At 37.0% G+C, this 14,030-nt stretch overlaps 1 protein-coding gene across 1 annotated transcript in view; it reads right to left on the bottom strand.

Moving 5' to 3' along the window:
* The window catches only part of LOC144372195 (uncharacterized), a 65,628-nt gene that overhangs the window by 37,678 nt on the left and 13,920 nt on the right, over window positions 1–14,030 (bottom strand). Inside the window, exons 2-4 of the mRNA XM_078035574.1 lie at window positions 6,963–7,050; window positions 4,605–4,711; window positions 2,864–3,084 (exon numbers count right to left, since the gene is read on the bottom strand). The gene's annotated coding sequence lies outside the window, so the exon portion shown is untranslated. The remainder of the gene's footprint in view (window positions 1–2,863; window positions 3,085–4,604; window positions 4,712–6,962; window positions 7,051–14,030) is intronic.

The raw sequence follows: 14,030 nt of genomic DNA, 5'->3' as shown, positions 1-14,030 counted from the left end.
AATGCAAGTCAAATCTACACTGAGATTTCATCTCACTTCAGTCAGAATGGCAATTATCAGGAATTCAAGCAACAATAAATGTTGGGGGGATGTAGGAAAAAAGGTTCATTCATACCTTGCTGGTGGGAAGGCATATTTTCAATTTATCATTATGGAAAGCAGCATGGAGATTCCTCAGAAAACTTGGAATTGACTCAGTTATCCCACTTCTCAGTTCATACCCAAAGGATTTAAAGACAGAATACTACAGTGATGCAGCCACATCAATGTTATAGCTAAATTATGAAACCTGTCTAAGTGCCTTTCAACAGATGAATGAACAAAGAAAATGTGGTATACATACACAACCAGATATTACTCAGCCTTAAATAAGAATGAAATTATGGAATTTGGTGATACATGAATAGAGCTGGAGAATATCATGTTTAACAAAATTAACTAATCCCAAAGAACCAAAGGCTGAATGTTTTCACTGAATTTCAGATGCTAATTGACAATAAGGGTTGGGGTTCCTAGGGATGAACAGAGGTACTGTGGATAAGGCAGAGGGGAGTGAAGGAAGGGGGAAAGGAATGGAGGTAGGAAGAATAGCAGAATGGATCTGACATAATTACCCTATGTGCATATATGACTATGAGATCAGTGAGTCTATGTCATGTACAACCAGAAGAATGAGAAGTTATGCTCCATTTATGTATGACGTGTCAAAGAGCATTCCACTGCCATGTACAACTAAATAGAATGAATAAAAAATGTTTTTAGGTGCTCAGGAAAAAAGAAACACATATCAAATAACTGTAAAAGATTAAAAGGTGTATCAAAGATGAAATCAGAATTAGAAATCACCTGATCCAATCCACCTATTTCATTAATGAAAATCCTTATTACAATACTAACATATCCCCAACCAGAAAAAAATGAGAAAGTCAAATAATTATCAAAATTATACTACATACAGAATTATAGTTCACATGTGAAAAATACTGTGATACATACAAGAAGAATAAAATTTTATAAGATGAAGGCAATCCTCATACTGCAGACATTTTGTAGCTTAAAATTGGCACCCACGCTTCTCAAGGAAAAAAGATAATGGACATAAAGTCAAACTAATGGAGTTCCCTCTACAGCCATCTGTTTCCTTCTCTGGCTTAGTATCCTTCATCCTTACTGCAAGTTATACTATTCCACCACAAGCATGAAAGATCACCCAAAGGATCATGGCAGGCACACATGAGGAACACCAAAATTGGAGGCGAACGAGAAAGGAGGGCTGTGCTATTACTACCATCAATATGATGGACTAACACTAGCTTCCCTGTGTGCCTAATGCTAGGAATTCAAAAAGCAGTGAGATAATATGAAACTTTACTCAGCCATAAAATAAATGAAATTATGTCATCTGCAGGAAAATGGGTGGAGACCATAATATTAAACAAAATAAGTCAAACTTAGAAGATCAAAGATCATATGCATTCTCTCATATGTGCAAGCTAGAATGGAAAAAGAAATAGAAAGGTGTTGGGGATAATCTCAGGAAAATCAAAGGGAGATAATTAAAGAAAAAGACCAAGGGTTGAGAGGTAGGCAGGGAGGGAAGAAGTGCTGGGAAGCAATATTGGCCAAATTATATTGTTAAATTTTGTGCATGTATAAATATATAACACAAATCCTTGTTATGTACAATTATAATGCACAAATTTTAAAAATGTTGAAAAAATAATAATAGCCAGTGTGAGCTGATTGTTTCAGCTTAAAAACCTACAAATATCTATAATCATTTAATAATGCAGGGTCTCTTAGAAGATCCAGACACTATTCTAGCTCCTGTGATATCTTGCTTCTCAATTGCTGGGCCTCCCTGATCCAAGCCAGCTGCCAGCATTGAGGGTTCCTTCTTCCCTTCAAGCACAAAAATGGAAGAGGCTTTGCTCCTGGAGCTGTAGGTCTCACCAAGATAGGATCCTCCATCTTGGCATGCTGTGGTCCTTGGGGGTTGAGGGTACAAAGTGCAACACACTGGCATTTACACCAGGACACCTGGATATTCAGCTTTTCAGTGGCAAGGTAGTTTTTAAGATGGGTGAGCTTAAAACATTGAATGGGACCGACAGCAAAGTTACTGAGTACTCAGCTTGCACAACTTGATGACAAATGTCAGTGGAAAGACACTGTTTATTGGCAAAGGTAAAATAAAATTCAAAGTACCAGAAGAGATATAAAAAGAGCTTTGGGCAAGGTAAGCTTGTTTTAAATTACAGGAGTCACTGGTATACAAAAAATTCACAAGTTTGCAGGAGACTCCTCATTGAGGAAAAAAATGTGCTAAATGTTTTTCAGAACCTGGATTTCATATTTGCTATTTCAATATGCTTAATAACAAAAGGAAGTTTCTCTCTAACCAATGCCCACAATCAGTCATCATAAAATACTTCCTCCTCCATGTAATAACCCTACCTCACCCCCAGGTACAGGCCCTACATCCTTGAGGACACACATCCTTACTGGTGTGTGTCCCCAGGCTTGGCATTCTCTAACCTCTTCAAAGATCAATCAGCCAATGTCCAGACCCAAACTGCTACTCCTCAGCCAGTTGCCCCTGCACTGCCTCCCACTGCTTCCCCTCCCAGGACTCCCAGCCTAATCCCCACAAGAACCCTGTCCTGACAGGGTCCTGCATTCTATCAATTCCCCTTTCTGGAAGCTCCCACTGCCTCCCACTTTCCTACTGCTCACTAATACCTAGACACACATCCCAGGGCTTCCAGACATCCAAAGCACTGTGGTACATGTAGAAGGCAGGTGGTCCTCTCAGTAGCAATATTCAGGAGCACACTTCCCCTTCACGTAGGCCACAACTAACCTCCAATTTGCGTCATTCCCCTGGAGTCAAGCAGAATCCAGATCGGGGGGCTCTCTTCCATCCTTAAGCACTGGTGATGGTGTCTGCCAAGTGGATGTTGAACCAGAGGCCACACTGCCTTTCTGCTCAACTGCAAACCAGTGCCTCCTAGCTTGCAGCAGGGTCTCCAAGTGTCTCCAATCCACTGATTCATGGTCAGCCTCAGATTCTCTCTCCAGCACCTGCAAGATCACACTTGGTTTGAGTGTGAGAACTGATGTTTCTAGGAGTCATTCCCTTAGCATTGGAGCACCATTCTTCCCATTATACTTGGTGTCCCATCCCATCAACACAACCTCTCATACACAGAAATGAAATTTAGACTGCAACCCTATCAGGAAATACTCTTCACAAGAAACCAGTTCACTGACTTGAGGCTCATAAAACTTCTACTCAGCAAGCAAGCCCTAAAAACTACCAGGCCAAGGATCAGAGGCAACAGTGCTGCTATTTCCATACTCTTCTAATAGCAAACACACTGTGTTACTAAGCATTCAGACAACAGGGACACATTTATCAAAACTGAGCACAAACAGAATGAGCTAAAATAACCATGTTAATATATTTAACTACCACAAATATGTACAACTCTGGTACATCTAAGTTTCTACTGGTCAAAATATAAACATCATTTACAAAAGAAGGAGAGAGAAAATAAGAACTTCACTCACACTCGACTTTTTTTTTTTTTTTAGGTTTACATACAGAAGGAAACTGGAAGCAAGAAAGATAAGGAAAGGCAAGGCAATGTCCTCATCATTATTACAGTACTAACAGATCAAGGCTAAACTAAAACAATTCTAGATTCTTCTACCTAGAAAAGATACACACAAATCTTAATATATAGCTATTTTTTTTCACAACATATAATGCTTTTCTGTTCAGAGATATCTTGAAGGATCATACTGCAGTATCCTTTTTCTTTCCTACTTGAGAATGCCATGGTCCCCCTCAGGTTCAAAATACTTTTGAGTACTTAATTGCACATGTGTGAATTCTATTTGGACTAAAAGTCATCTCATCACGCACTTCAAAAAAGGATCTACAGTGGTCTAAATGTCTGTATAGACATTGGGGACCATGTTAATAAACAACATTGGACAGCTACTCTGCTTATTGGAAAAGACCAAATAAAAGTCAAGAAAGAAGTACACAAAATGCTTCTGACAACATTAAGTTGTGCATGGATGTGGAAATCTTTAGCATACAAAACAGTGAACCGCTGCCATTCAGTTGAACTGGGATGAACGATCAGTGAAGAAGAAGATAACCACTCCTGAGACTAATCAGGTGAAGTATAGACCTGCACTAAAAACCTGCAAGTTCTTCTTCAGAGGAAACACAACTACTGTCAGCTCACGTTCTAAACCTTGACTTCAAATGACACCGCTTCAGGACACTTAATTATGTAAGAAATCTCTCCTTTATTCCAGTCCAAGTGTGCTTCCCATACCCTGAAGCCCTCCCAGTTCCCAAGCTTGGCATGCTATCACCTCTGAAAACCTGCTGCCCCCAACAAACACCCAGCCTCCACTTCCTCTGCTCTGCACAGAACCCCTGAACAGGCTTCAATGGTCTCCCCTCCCCCATCTCCTTCTCACCCCAACCTTCCTCAGCAACACTGTGCTGGTCCCCTGGAACTTCTTTTGACAAAGACTGAAACACCTCCCACTCCCCCTGGTCACCCTAGAGCCTTCCCTACCTGCTGCTGGATGCCCTTCCAGGATGGGGTTGGGCTGGCAGGTGATGTCATCCAGGATGATACAGAAGACTCCAGGTACCACAGGCCAGCCTCTTGGGAATGTAAACCTGCTTACATGAAGCAGAAAGTTTTTAATTCTTACTGAATTGAGATTAAATGTCATTTGTATTTACCTTGGCTCCCCATCCAGAATCTGCTAAAAGTTTACCTCCTGTTTTTCCATGAGCTCTTCTTGTCATCTACATCGTTCCTCTTCTATCCATAATAAAGTACATATGAAAAAAGGTTCATTTTCAGAAAAATTCAAAAACTTGTACATTTCTTTAAATTAAAAGTTTTTTTAATCTATATTGTATATTTCATCATATGCTGGCCTGGTCAAGAATTATCCTTCCATATTTAGTACTTTAGAGCTAAGTTTTTAAACAGTGTGATAACAGAAAAGGGTGGGACGGTATTCCATGTACTTATATTTTTGTGAGTGTTTAAACATTTTAATAACAATATATTTAAAAATAAAAATAAGGACTGCTTCTGTGTAACAGTCGCCACCCTTATCCAGGTGAACTGGTGTATACTTGTCACCTCATCTATTCAGTAGGCCGAGACAGAATATCTCAACTTTGAGGCAAGTTTCAACGACTTAATGAGAGATTAGAACAAAAATGTTTTTTAAATTAAAAATATATAAGTTCAGTTGTTTGTTAAAGTGCCTCTGGATTAATTAAAAAATATCAATGAAAAAGGTGGGGAGGGGCTGGGGATGTGGCTCAAGCAGTAGCACGCTCGCCTGGCATGTGTGCGGCCCGGGTTCGATCCTCAGCACCACATACAAACAAAGATGTTGTGTCCACCGAGAACTAAAAAATAAATATTAAAAAATTCTCTCTCTCTCTCTCTCTCTCTCTCTCTCTCTCTCTCTCTCTTTAAAAAAAAAAAAGAAAAAGGTGGGGAGGACATCACCACTGGGAGCTGTCCTAGGTAGTTACTTCAGCTTTCCTCCTGTGTACCCCACAGAGTTGCACCTCTCTTCCACACAGTTTTCTAAATTTTGGAGAGAAGCTGTGGCTAACTGATTAAGATGTGAACTGCTGTATAATGTTTCTTTAGATTTACAAAACCCAGAATATCTGGTGATTCTCAGATAAAATCAGAATGTGTCATGCCTCTTCTTAGTCTTCAGCTATACACCAACACAAAACAAGCAAATTTCTGTGACATTTACAATGCAGAAAGAAATATGTTGATTCAAAAAAAGTATAGGTACTAGCCCCAGAAAGTCAAGCTCTATTGTGATGGTCCATTCAGAAAGAAAGAAAAGGAAACACACCCTCAATGACAAAAGTTCTGCTTAAAGAAACCTCTCCCACTGCCTCACAATCCCATCTTTCTCTCCCTATAAAAATCCTTTGTGTCCCTGAGATTCCCAAGAGGACACTATGAGGTTGACAGCACCCTCCCTCTACCAGTGTGCTGGATCTTCAGTAAACCTGATTTCTTTCCCACTAATTCACATCTCCTGACTACTGGTTTTCCAGTAATGAGGAGCCTGGACCTGGATCTGGTAACACCTGGAGTCTGCCAGTCTTCTCTATCACTGATGATGACTCCAAATTCCTTTTTAAAAACTCCCTTTTACATCATGTCTATAGGTTCATGTTTCAACAAATGATTCTTTTCTATTTTCAAAGAAGCTCTTTTATACAGATAACGGTTTGTGAAGAAACACTGATTATAGAGTGCTTACACCCTGTAGCAACTCTTCAGGGTGCTAGTGATCAAAAGGTACAGCAAGGCATTGCATATACTTCCATAAGTGCTCAACAAGCTCACAAAATGCTCACACACCATTTACAGAGTGTAAAGAATCATGAGCCCACATACCTCTTGATGCACCACCTCTAGGGTGTAGGAAACCATCTTTATCCTCTCCCTGAAGCAACGGATCATTTTACCAACTAATCTGGAACCTCACTTCAAAATGAACTTCCAACATTCTTATTACTCCTAGGAGGGTACTATTTGCCAGCTGTTGGACAAAGGTCAGGTGCCTCCCAGGATACTAGTTTTGTTTTCATCATGTGCTCTGAATGAAGGATGTTGAACAATTCAGATAGTGGTGTTTTAACCATCTCCTAACTTCTTATCTTTTTATATAAAAGGCACTGCATGCCCCACAAACTTTTATTCAACTACCCACTGATTGATCTCTATTAAATTTAGTGATCATTTTGAAAGTTAATCAGTGGAGAAATTCACAGAGAGAGGGGCCCTGTCTAGTTATAAACCTGTTACGCTGAAGCACAATAAAATCATTCCCAGATATAAGGTACAGGAGAGAAGACCCTTTTTACTTACTCTTTCATATGCTTGTGGTCTTACGATTTTCCTTCTCTTATCTGTTCCTGTTTCTTTTTTTATGCATTTTCTTCTTTATTTTTTTCTTCTGATGTCAAAATGGAAAAAAAGGGGAATAAAACGGGCAAAACAAATGACAGTTTGTAACATATATATATATATATATATATATATATATATATATATTCAATTGAAATGAGAATACAGGCTTACTTCTGAGTTCTTTGAGTTCTTTCACTGACTGTTCTAACATCCTTCAGCTATATCTGTCAACTTTTGAATGAGGCAATTTGTTTTTTTTTATATTACAAGCAGAGCCTCTCTCCCTACCTCACCCACCCCAACATCTGTATTTAGAAAATCCATGATGAATCCTAAACAATATTTTAAATTGTCAACATCTAATACTGGAAAAGAGGACATAATGCTAAACCATCATACTATCTGGGCCAGTGGGTTTTAATAAGAATGTCTTATTATCTCTATTCAAATAAACTGAATTCATTAGATTTTTGGGCCTGTTACTACAGCTTGGCTCAGGGAAAACACAAATAACAGTGCAGAACTAGGTTTCTATCTGTACTCTATGACTTACTGAAACGGGGATTTGGCTAAAGGGCCTACATTTTATGAACCTACTTTCATGATTTTAAATAGGATTATCACTGCCTTTATCTCTTGAAGGTATTATGACTAAAAATGAGCGTGACACACAAGTAATTTATATTTTGCTTTCCATGTATCATTTATTATTGAACTGCTTCAAGAGGGGCATGAGTTGCCCATTTACAAATCTTCTTTAGAGCAAAGAAAACAATCAAGCATGTGAAGAGAACCTACAATGGGAAAAAAAATGTTGCCACCTGCACATCAAGTTCAGCATTCATCTCGAGGATATATAAAGAAATCAGAAAACTTAACACTGTAAAAACAAGCATTCCAATCACCAAATGGGCAAAGGAACTGAACAGGCACATCACAGGCAAAATGCAAATGGCCAACAAATATATAAAATAAAATTTCAACATCACTAAAAATTAGAAAAGTGCAAATTAAAACTACATGGGCATTCTGTCTCTCTCCAATTGGAATGACAATTATCAAGAATACAAGTAATAATAAATGTTGGAGAGGATGTAGGAAAAAAGTTCACTCATACGTTGCTGGGTGGACTGCAAATTGGTGCAACCAATACTTGAAAGCAGTATGGAGATTCCTCAGAAAACTTGTAATAGAGCCACCAATTGACCAAGTTATCCCACTTCTCAGAATAAACCTAAAGGACATAAAATCAGCATAATAGACCCTATCAACCAAAGGCAAAATAATCTTAATGATATGTGAATACTAACAAATAATCAGGGGGGAGAAGGAAGGATACATATTGATTGGATTAGACAGATGGGAATAAAAGAAGGTAGGGGAAATGGGAATAGAAAAGACAGAATGAATCAGACATAACTTTCCTATGATCGTCTATGAATACACACACACAGTGAAGCCCCATATCATGTTACAACCATAAGAATGGGATCCTAATTAGAATAAGTTATATACTATACTCTATGTGTATATAATATTTCAGAATTCACTCTACTGTCATTTATATATCTAAATAGTGAAGAAAATTATTTTTTTAATTCCATACTATAAACCCACATAGGAATTTCAATGAAATTCTAGTAATCTAAATTTAGAAGAGTAATATTGCAACTTTTGGGATAATTGATGAGTAAATTTGAGCATTGTTATTTTATGCATCAATTCCTGCTCTAAGATTCTCAAAGAGGCAGCTACTAAAAGATTTGGAGTCCTAGTACTCTGGGATTATTTCTGGGAAGCAGTCTCATGTCTACACACGTCTCATTCTTCGTTCTCCCTCCTGATTATTTGTTAGTATCCACATATCATAAAGACTATTTGGCCTTTGGTTCTTTCAATGGACAGGTGGACCCATGCTACAGCTACACTGTGACTACAACCTTGTGTATTCCATGTGCTTCTGGCTGGAGCACAACTTTACTGAGCTTCATATCCTAGTTTATTCGGTGTGAGTGATGCCTGTGTGTACCTCACAGTGCTGCCATGGGAAATACAGGGAATAGGGCACATTAAGTGCTCAATACATGCTCTGGGTTGAATACTCATGTCCTTCCCAGCATATCAGCTTATTATCTCATCTGGAAATGAGGTTTTTGCACATAAAAATGTTGTATGAGTCCATAGTCAATTAGAGTGGGCTATAATCTAATGATTCATGACCTTAGAAGAGGAAATTTGGACAAGTATACATGTGCAGAGAGAACAACATGTGATAATCATGACAGAAAAAGGAGAGATGAATCTACACATCAAGGTATGCCAAGAATTTCCTACAACTACTGAAAACTAGAGGAGACAAGGAAAAATCCTCCCCTAGACCTTCCAAAGCAGATACCTTATAATAATTCAGTTTGGACTCCTAGACTCCACAACTGTGGTACAATAAATTGATTTTTTAGGACACCCAATAAATATTATTTTTCAGAGTAGTCCTAGGAACCCAAAAGGGCCCATGTTTGGCTCCTCCTTGACACTCAGTAGAGGAGTTAGTCCCAGACTGGTAGCTTCCTTTCATAAAAGGGAAAAACAGGAATCTCATTGTCATCAGCAACATCCTGTGTCCACAAAGTCCTGGATAAAATATCATGAAAATGCAGTGTGGAATTCTAAGAGTAAACGATGTTCTAAAATTCACGTGGAAATCAACAATCCAAAAGATGAGATTCTAAAAACTGATATGAAGACAGTGGTTGAAGTACAGAGATAGGGCTTGCAGTCTTCAGGGAAAAAAATCTGAAATTGTGGAAGGCCCATGAGACTGGAAGATCCCACATGCTCCAATTTATCATGGACATATGCAGGTGTGATCTAAGTAGGAGCTACAGTAGGTTTCTCTGTAGGGCACTGGGAAAAGAGGTAGGGAAAGAAGGTGAAGACTGGACCCAAGGAGGACCTTATGTCACCTTCACTGCCCCTGAAATTTCTAGACCAGGGCCATCAGTTGTAAGTGTTTAGACCAGGAACTTTAGCAAACCCTGAGTGCTTATAAGGAATAAAGAAGGGCCACCCCGGGCCCTGAGTCAGACACTCTGAGTTGAGGCCCAGAAGTCTGAGTTTGAGTGAGCTCTCCAGGTGACTGTCATGTACCCTACTTGAGATGTACTGTTGTATGTTGTAGTCTTGAACAGATGGCCTGGGGTGAAAGTGTCAATTTTATTCTCCATAAGGACACCTGGGAATTACAGAATCATACCAATAGCTTTTCTCTTCCAAGCTTCTGACCCTTCATCCTAGTCTCTCTTAAAATCAAATATCCAAAAGAATATATGGTTATATATACACAATAGAACATTACTCTGCCTTAAAGAAAAATCAAATTAAGGCATTTGGCAATACATTCATGGAACTAGGAACTATCAAGCTAAGTGAAATACGTCAGTCCCAAAAACCAAAGGCCAAATATTTTGTTTTATATGTGGATGCTAATACACAATAAGGGGCAGGGAGGAAATAATCGAAGTACATTGGATTAGACAAACAGGAATGAAGGTAAGAGAGCAGCATGATAATAGGAAAGACATGAGAATGAATTGAACATAACAATTCTATGTTTATATATGAATTCATGACCAGTGAAATTCCACACCATGTACAACCACATGAATGGGATCCTAATTGGAATAAGGTATATCTCATCCATATATAATATCTCCAAATGTACTCTACTGTCACATATATCTAAAAAGAAGAAATAAAAAAGGAGTAAAAGGACCTGGGGGAGGGAAGGAATAAAAGGGAAACACTGGGGTATAATATTGCATCAGCTGCTGGCTTATTTTATATTAGATTTATAAGGGAATATGTAACACTAAATCCATTGTTCTGTAATACTATAATGCATTTACAAAAATATGAAAAAAATGAAAAAGTGGATAGTGGCACATGAACCTAAATGGAAAATCATGCCTTGGTTCAATTCCCAATTCCAAAAAAAAATTTAAGTACATATATGTGTACATATATACATATGCGCACACACATGCATGAGCACACACACACACACACACACACACACACAAAATTTACTATATAAACAAATTTAAGTACAAAAATACCATGATATAATCAGTAGATTCAGAAAAGCCTGTTCACAACACTCAGCACCCATTCATGTTAAAAACACTAGAGGGACTAGTGATAGAAGGAGAAACCAAATGCCAACATCAAACTGAATTTTTTAAAAATGGAAGCATTTTTTCTAAAAACAAAAGCAAAACAAGGAAGTAAACTTTCACCACTCCTTGAATTCCCAGCAAGAGCAAACAGGCAAGAGAAGAAACTAATTTCATGCACATAGGAAAAAGAAGTCCTGTTGCCTCTGTTTACTGATGACATGAACATTTTACTTAGATGATTTAAAATGCTCCATCAGAAAATTTATAGTACTGATAACAAATCTACTAAAAGAGATGATACAAGAAAATAATACATAAATCAACTGCAGTCCTATATGCAATAGCAAACCCTTTTCAAAACAATTGAGAAAAATGTCTCATTCAAAATCCCTGAAGAAAATACTTTGGAAAATATCTAACTTAGGAGATGAAAAACCTCAACAATGAAAATTATAAAATGGTGAAGTAAAACAAATCAAAGACAATCTTAAGAAGTGGAAGTACTTTCAATAATCTTGAAAAAAGCAAAATTAATATTATCCCAATGGTCATACTACCTTAACCAGTGAACAGACTCAGTACAATCCCAATCAAAATATCAATGACATCCTTCACAACACAGACAAAACATATTTCTCAAATTCATTTTGACACAGAAGTGACATAGAACATCCAAATGTATCCTGAACCAGAAGAGTGATGCTGAGATCTTCACAGTACCAGATATACAATTATATCACAGAGCTTTAGTAAAAAAAAAAAAAACAGCATTATATTGCACCAAAACAGACCTGAAGATGAATGGAAAAGAAAACACAGACAAACCCACATAGATAAAGTGACCTGATATTCGACAAAAGGGCCAAAAATATACATTGAAGAAAACAGAAACACTTTAACAAGTGGTGCTATGAATACTGGATATTCATATGTGAAAAACATAAAACTTGATCCCTATCACCCTGCATAAAAGCCAACTCCAAGTATATCAAAGACCTAGGAATTAAACCAGAAACTCTACAGTTGCTTAAAGAAAATGTGGCCCAACACTCCAACATATTGACAAAATCATCAACTTAACAAGACCTCTAAAGCACAAGAAATAAAACTAACAGTCAATAAATGAGATGAAATCAAATTTCAAAACTTCTGCACAACAAAGGAAACAAGAATGTAAACAAAGAGCTTACCAATGTGATAAAATATTTTTCATCTGTTCCTCAGGAAATTAATATACAGAATAATAAAAAAAACCTAAAAAATATTAAACCCCAATTACTAAACGAAACAGGCACAAAATCTAAAACAGAAATTGCTTAAAAGAAAAAATACAAGTGGTGTGTGTGTGTGTAAATATACATAAAACATATTTAAGAATCAGGGAAATGACAATCAAAACTACAAGGAAGAGAAAGTCTATTATAATGTCCTTGCTCTTTCCCTATACTTCAATAAAACTATTAGATTCAAAAAGAACTGCATGGAGACTTTATCTCACTCTACTCAAAATACAATTATCAAGAATATTGTGCAGAGATCCACATATCAGACAGAACATTTGGGGGGAAAGGAAGAATAATGTTTATTGGATTAGACATAGAAGGATGAAGGGGAAGGAGAGGATGGGAATAGGAAAAATAGTAGAATGAAACAGACATAACTTTCCTATGTACTTATATGAATTACACAACCTGTGTAACTCTACAGTATATATAGCACAAGAATGGAAAGTTATAGTCCATGTATGTATAATATGTCAAAATACACTTTACTGTACATACACCTGAAAATAATTTTTAAAAAGAAAAAAAGAATAATTCATGGGGAAATTCAGTGTTGGTAGGACTTCAAATTAGTACAGCCATTCTTGAAAACTTGATGAATAGCCCTTTCAAAACTTGGAATAGAACTACCATCTGACCCAGTTGTCTCATTCCTTGGTACATACCCAAATATCTGAAATCAGCATACTATAGAAACACACGCACATCAGTGCTTATAGCAATACAATTCATAATAACCTAATTACAGAACCAGCCATCAAACCTATCAACAGAGTAATTGATAAAGAATACATGGTGTACATACACAATGAAGTTTTATATACTCATTAAGAAGAATTAAATTATGGAACTAGGTGGAAAATTGATGAAATGAGAACACAATTCTAAATGAAATAAGCCATAATCAGGAAGCCAAAGGTCAAATATTTCCCCTCATATGTGAATACTCGACCACATAATGGAAAAGAGGGCATTCAACAGAGATATCTGTGGAAGGGGTTACATGGAAGGCATGGAGGACCAACAGAGGGATGAACAGTAGAATGAAACAAACTAAACTCTCTTTGTACATCTATGAATAAAGCATGGTGAATTTCAATGCTGTGTATGTCTATAATACAGTAATTTAAAAATCTATAAATAAATAGATGTTAAACCAACAGAAGCCAGACTCATTGTTCTCTCTTTCACTCTTCCTCTAATTTTTCTTTTACTTTTATTTCTTCTCTTCCCCCTCATAAATAATGAACAATATGTTGTCTATGGATCAGCCCTATTTTGAAATCGCAAATCTTTGTCTCCCTAATATATTCTTCTTTACTCTTAATTATCTCTATTTTTAACTTTTCTTACCACTGGTTAGTTTGTATAATGTCAGACCCCACCACTAATGCAATAGAAGCAGTTAAAACACTGGAAGTCATAGGTAATAACAATTGTTTGAGTTTTTGATGGACATAATTCATGATTAACTACTATCTTTAATAATAGAAATTGCTGACCCTACAATTTCTGTTTATTGTGTCAATCAACATTGTACATGTCATAATAGGAACTAAGTACTTAAT

Source organism: Ictidomys tridecemlineatus (genome assembly GCF_052094955.1).
Source record: "Ictidomys tridecemlineatus isolate mIctTri1 chromosome 1 unlocalized genomic scaffold, mIctTri1.hap1 SUPER_1_unloc_3, whole genome shotgun sequence".
In the NCBI taxonomy this organism is placed as follows: domain Eukaryota; kingdom Metazoa; phylum Chordata; class Mammalia; order Rodentia; family Sciuridae; genus Ictidomys; species Ictidomys tridecemlineatus.
This window is presented reverse-complemented; position numbering and strand designations above follow the sequence as displayed.